Source organism: Lontra canadensis, unplaced genomic scaffold (genome assembly GCF_010015895.1).
Source record: "Lontra canadensis isolate GAN:19392208 unplaced genomic scaffold, GSC_riverotter_1.0 scaffold81, whole genome shotgun sequence".
NCBI lineage: Eukaryota > Metazoa > Chordata > Mammalia > Carnivora > Mustelidae > Lontra > Lontra canadensis.
Genome location: NW_022631075.1, coordinates 1,830,525 through 1,836,352, shown reverse-complemented (window position 1 = coordinate 1,836,352; position 5,828 = coordinate 1,830,525). Strand labels below are relative to the sequence as shown.

The following is a 5,828-nucleotide window of genomic DNA, read 5'->3' as shown; positions in this document are numbered from 1 at the left end:
AAAGGGCAATCCTAGCCTGACTGACCCTTACCCCCAACCAGGATCCTATAAGTCAACTTTAACAATTCCTTCGGAAACTTAATCTCTAAACCTCCAAGATAGTGTCCACAATCATTCCCAAGCATATGGCCCACTGAAATACATCTAAAGGGTCTAATGAGAAGGTTTTATTACTGGTAATAAATAACCTTTTTTCCCAAACAATAGCTAGCCCCTCAAGGTCCTAGAAACCTTGCTTCCAAAATTCCTTAGAGATTTTCGCCATCCCTAACCCCCTCCCAACTTACAAGTATATAATAGACCACTCCTCACATCCCTGAGGCAGCATCTCTTCCTGCCCACGGGTCCTGACCCCATGCTTTAATATATCACCTTTTTGCACCAGAGACGTCTTAAGAATTCTTTCTTAGCCATCAGCTCTGGACCTCGCCCCACCGAACCTCACCTAGATTCTAGAACTTCATCAGAACCACCATGGTCTATTTAGCCTTGCTTTTAATGCCTTCCACACGTTTCTCTCTCTCTCTCTCCAAAGCTTTTACTATCACTGCCATAATTCTGACCCTAATCATGTTCCACAAGATTTATCATCTCCTTTCATAAAATATTGCAGTTGGATTCCACTGTGTATAAGAATGAAAGCCAATTTATTTCACAAGGCATTGGAGTTTCTGTGATTATAAGAAATCTACTTTATTCCAGGAGTAAAGCAAATCTGTCCCAAAACACAATGTTTACTCCACAGAAGTGATGGGAAGAATGAAAGCTAAATTTACCAGATCTGAGATCATTGTATTATTCCCCAGTCTCCCTCTTTTATTCCTTCCTAAAACATGATACTCCTCCTTCAATGCTCATACTAGCTATCTCACAGAATGTTTCAACTTCAGCAGTCTTGCCTTTTCTCTGAAACCTATTTATACGAAGAGACTTTTTACAATACAGTTCAGTAACTAATGACTTCTAGTATTTTATGAATATCAATTCATTCTTCTGAGCAAAAATGTATACTGCTTGAGGGCAGGATTCAGTTTTTTATTGTTTGGTATCTCCAATATCACCTAACATCAATCTCATTACCTAGAAGTTGATCATAAATTTTACTATTTATTATTTAGAAAATTCTAGGACTCTTCAGTATCCTTCAGGAGTTTTTTTTTTTTCCCCCTGCTTTTTAAAAAAGACTTATTTATTTATTTTAGAGAGAGAGAGTGAGAGGAAAAAAGGTACATGTGCAGGCAGAGGGAGAGAAGAGAACAAGACTACCCCATGAGCATGGAACAAAATGCGGGGCTTAATCTCATGACCCTGAGATCATGACCTGAGCTGAAATCAAGAGTGGGATACATAACCAACTGAGCCACTCAGGTGCCCCCAGTAGGTTTACATATATATGATTGCCTTAATATTATATATCACCAAATATTTTCCTTGTGCCAGAAACTCAGATAGTTATAACACATACAAAATTTAATGAGGCAGCTACATTACCCCTAAAGAACTTAAAATCTCTGCAGCCAATTAAGCTGACTGTGCTCTTTGTCTATGGGGGCCCAGTGTGCCATGGCTGCAAACAGTAGCCTCCTCCGTAGTGTATGCAGCCTGCTGATTGTATGGGTTGCCCTAAGGGACCTTGAAAACAGCCCTTTTTGGTGGAAGCTAGGGTCTGACCTCATGGCTATCTCCAATTCAGCCTGCAGACAGGTATGCGGGGTGCCTTTGGAAAGCCCCAGGGCACAGTAGCCAGGGTCCACATTGGCCAAGTCATCATGTCCATCTGTACCAAGCTGTAGAACAAGGAGCATGTGATTGAGGCCCTACACAGGGACAAGTTCAAGTTCCCTGGCCGCCAGAAGATCCACATCTCCAAGAAGTGGGGCTTTACTAAGTTCGATGCAGATGAATTTGAAGACATGGTGGCTGAAAAGCAGCTTATCTCAGATGGCTGTGGGGTCAAATACATCCCAAACCATGGTCCCTTGGACAAATGGAGGCCTCTGCACTCATGAGAACCATGGCACTACCCCTTCCCATCATATTCATGCCCACCAATAAATCCAACTTCCTGTCAAAAAAAAAAAAAAAAAGAACTTAAACTCTGTTGAGGAAATCATGCTTCCAAACACATTTCATTATAGGTTGATAAGTGATTTCTTAAAAAGAGAAGCATAGGATTTCACAGACACAACGAAGATGACCAATTAACCCAAACTGGGATTGGGGAGTAGAGAAGCCTTCGTAAAGGAAAGGACATTTAAATTGGGTGAAGTCAGGCATCTGGGTGTCTCAGTCTTAGTTAAGCGTCTGCCTTTGGCTCAGGTCATGATCCCGGGGCCCTGGAATCCAGTCTCATATCAGGTTCCTTGCTCAGCAGAGAGTCTGCCTCTCCCTCTGCCCGTTTCCCTCCCCCCTCCCCCGACCATTTGTGCTCTCTCTCATGCTCTCTCTCAAATAAATTTTTTCAAAATGCTCTTTTAAAAAAGTTGGATTGAGTCATAAGAATATAATTCACTCAGGTATATACCCAATAGAAATCAATGTACATATGAATCGAGACATATATGAGCTTGCTCACAACAGCTTCATTTGTAATCATCTTAAACTGGAAGCTACTAAAATGTCCATAAACAGTATAATGAATTTTGAAATGGTTGCAAATTGATACAGTGAAATATTATATAGCAACAAAAACATGTGAAATACTGCCACAAACAACAACATGGATAAAAAGCAGTGAAAATAATCTATGGTGATGATGGTTTTATTTTAGAGAGAATGAAATATTTTGAGGGATCATGAAGAGATTTTATGCAGTCAATGTAAAGGGAATCTGTTAAAGTTCTTGATTTTTTATCTGGGAGGTGGTTACATGATGAGAAATAAAAGCAGTTAAATTTTACTGAAACCCAGAGTTCCAGGCATGAAGTTCTAAGAAGTAAAAGTATGGGGAACGTGGAGGGGTTTATAATCATGAAACAGAGATTGAACTTAATCCAACAGACAATTTGGAAGAAATGAAAAATTTTAAGCAAAAAAAGGATATCACACTTCTATGACTTGAAGATTTCTCCAGATACTTCAAGGAAAATAGTTTGGAAAGGGTGAATAATAACAGCAAGAAGGCAAAGGGACAGCTATTAGAGCAGTGGAGGTGAGAAATAAAGTTATATTGAGGTTGTGCTGAAGATGGAAAAAGAAGACACACACTGAAAGCTTTGAAGATAGTACTGCAAATAACTTGGGCATTATTTAAATTTAATACCTGAAGAGAAGAGAGAAATTAAGAATGATTTGGGGGTTTCATGATTCATTTATTTAAGTTCATTACATATAATAGATGGTGTTTTAGCCATGGGTGTTTGCTTTAGATTTTAAGTCTGAACAGTTTAACATGAGAGCTACATAACGCTAGCATCTCTCTTCACCAGAACTATATATTCAGGCTGACTGAATCACCTTCTGTCCCCACACATACACTACAGTAAGTTATAAACACTTCAGAATCTCATGTTTCTCAACAATCCACTCATGCTATCTGTTAGCTATTGTCTTACTCCTGACTATTGACTGTCCCTCTTTCCACCCAGCAATGAGCTAAATATTTATTAGCTGATGTTGATTCCTTAATTCAACTCTTCACACTCCTGTGGTACAGAATTTCTCCACTAAAATTTGTAAACAAGAAAAACAATTGACAAGAGGAACTTAGTTATAATACAGACTCTCAGGTCATTCCCACTAGAACTACCTGAAACATAAATGAAGGGTCCTGCCTGGTTTGAAATGATATAGCTATACATGGAATTATATGCCCCACAGATTCATAACTTGAAGCCCTAACCCACACTGTGATGGTATTTGGAAATGAAGCATTGAGAGGATAATTAGGTTTAGATGAGGTCATGGAAGGGGCCTGTCATGATGTAGCTAGTAGCCTTGTAAGAAAAGGAAAAGACACTGGACACCTCTCACTTGGCCATGTGATAACACAGTAAGAACATGGTTGTCTGCAGCCAGAAAGAGAGCTCTTACTAGAACAAGACTACACTGGCACACTGATAAAGGAATTCTAGCATACAGAATACTGAGAAAACAAAGCTCTTGTTATTTAAGCCACCCCCTCTAATGTTATTTCGTGATGGCGCCAAAGCTGACTAATAAAAGTATAGAACTCAAAGGCAAGAAACGTAGCTGGCTTATGTGATAGGATGAAGCCACCAACTAGAAGGCTGGCAAGAGCTCTAATTTATTCTCTTCTTATGTCTACAGCTACATGAGCTCTTGTTTCCACCACTCTCTGGGATATTGCTTTAGTAGTATCTCTTTCTCTGAAGATTGACTTTCTTAACATTTCCATAAACATCTTACAAACATGCCTTCTCCAGAAAGGCAATCTCAGTTCCGGAGTCTAGATCTTCTCAGTTCAAGGGACCAAGGGAGACTAACTAGAATTGTTGTGCCCCAATTCCAAGTTCCTAGCAGGAAGAATATGAATTATTCTCCCTGAATCAGGTGCCTGTCTCTGGTTCAATGAACAGTAGGCAGATGATTACGTCAAATACCCCATGACTCAACCAGGAGGCTGTGGAAGGAGGATAAGACATAAGTGTAGCTCCTGGATCATATTTCACAGTACCTGCTAGAGAAAGGAGTACTCGGAGGTACTATAAACTCACTATTGCAGGCAGTGATCTGTACCTTTGTATTTGACTATTTTTATTAGTACCTATCTATGTGCTTGTTTCCTTTGTCCTCTTTTACAATTTTTGCCCGTTACTCTTCTACCAACTCCTCTCCTCCTCTTCATTTTTCTTTCTCTCCTCCTTTCCTCTTCCCTCACTCAGCATTACCTCCCTGATATTGTTTTAAGAAGCCAGTAGTGCATGGATCCTTGTAAAGTACACCTCTATTATCAGGAAGAGTAATTTCATAGACTATGATACTAACAGATCGACATTGCCAAGGTTAATGGCCAAATCACCTGTAACAAGATGTATTTAAAGTCAAATGGACTGTGTTATTCATGCTTTTTGAAAATTTGAATAACATTAAGTTCATTTTCTTAAGTGTCCCACTGTTTCATCTTGGACAGATAATTGCCATAGTACCAAGTTCAAACTATGGCATCTTGGAGATCCCTGTCCTTAGATTCATACCTGGATTACTTTCCCTATGAAAAAAAGAGAATGCCAGGGGAAACTGCAATATAAAAGAAAGGGAATGAACAACTATCGTGTATAAATAATGACTTTCCTGGGATTTTCAGGGGCAAGTTTACTCAAAGCAAAATGTATTGGCAGTCTGGTCACATATTACACTACTCATTGGGAATGCACTCAAAGGCCAGTAGGTTACTTTTATACTGCTACCCACACTGATGTCCTTTGACAACAGAATTTTACAAAAGGCTGTACATTGGAAATTTCAAAATAGTCTTATCTCCAGTACCTCAATATCTTGGTAAGACTTTAGTTACCTGGTGGTTGCCCAATAGGTAGCCATTTAGTTGCTTATGGTAATAATCACCTGTAAAGAGCTACTATGCTCTCTTCATTCATAAAAGTCGGGTCAAATAAAAATTAAAAATAAAAGAGAAAATAATTCTGAGTAAATTTTTTTAAAATATGAAACTACATCAGGGAAATACAAATCAAAAACACAATGGAATACCACCTTATACCAATTAGAATGGCAAAAATTAACAAGACAGGAAACACAAATGTTGGTGAGGATGTGAAGAAAGGGGAACCTTCTTACACTGTTGGTGCAAATGCAAGATGGTAGAGTCATGTTGGTAAACAGTATGGAGGTTCTTCAAGACGTTAAAC

At 39.0% G+C, this 5,828-nt stretch overlaps 1 non-coding gene and 1 pseudogene across 1 annotated transcript; both read left to right on the top strand.

Moving 5' to 3' along the window:
- The first annotated feature begins 1,511 nt into the window (after positions 1 to 1,511).
- Positions 1,512 to 1,645, top strand: LOC116882166. Its single transcript, XR_004385565.1, has one exon. It is a non-coding gene; the product is annotated as a small nucleolar RNA SNORA70 (small nucleolar RNA).
- Positions 1,528 to 2,087, top strand: LOC116882109 (annotated as a pseudogene).
- The last annotated feature ends 3,741 nt before the right edge of the window (positions 2,088 to 5,828 follow it).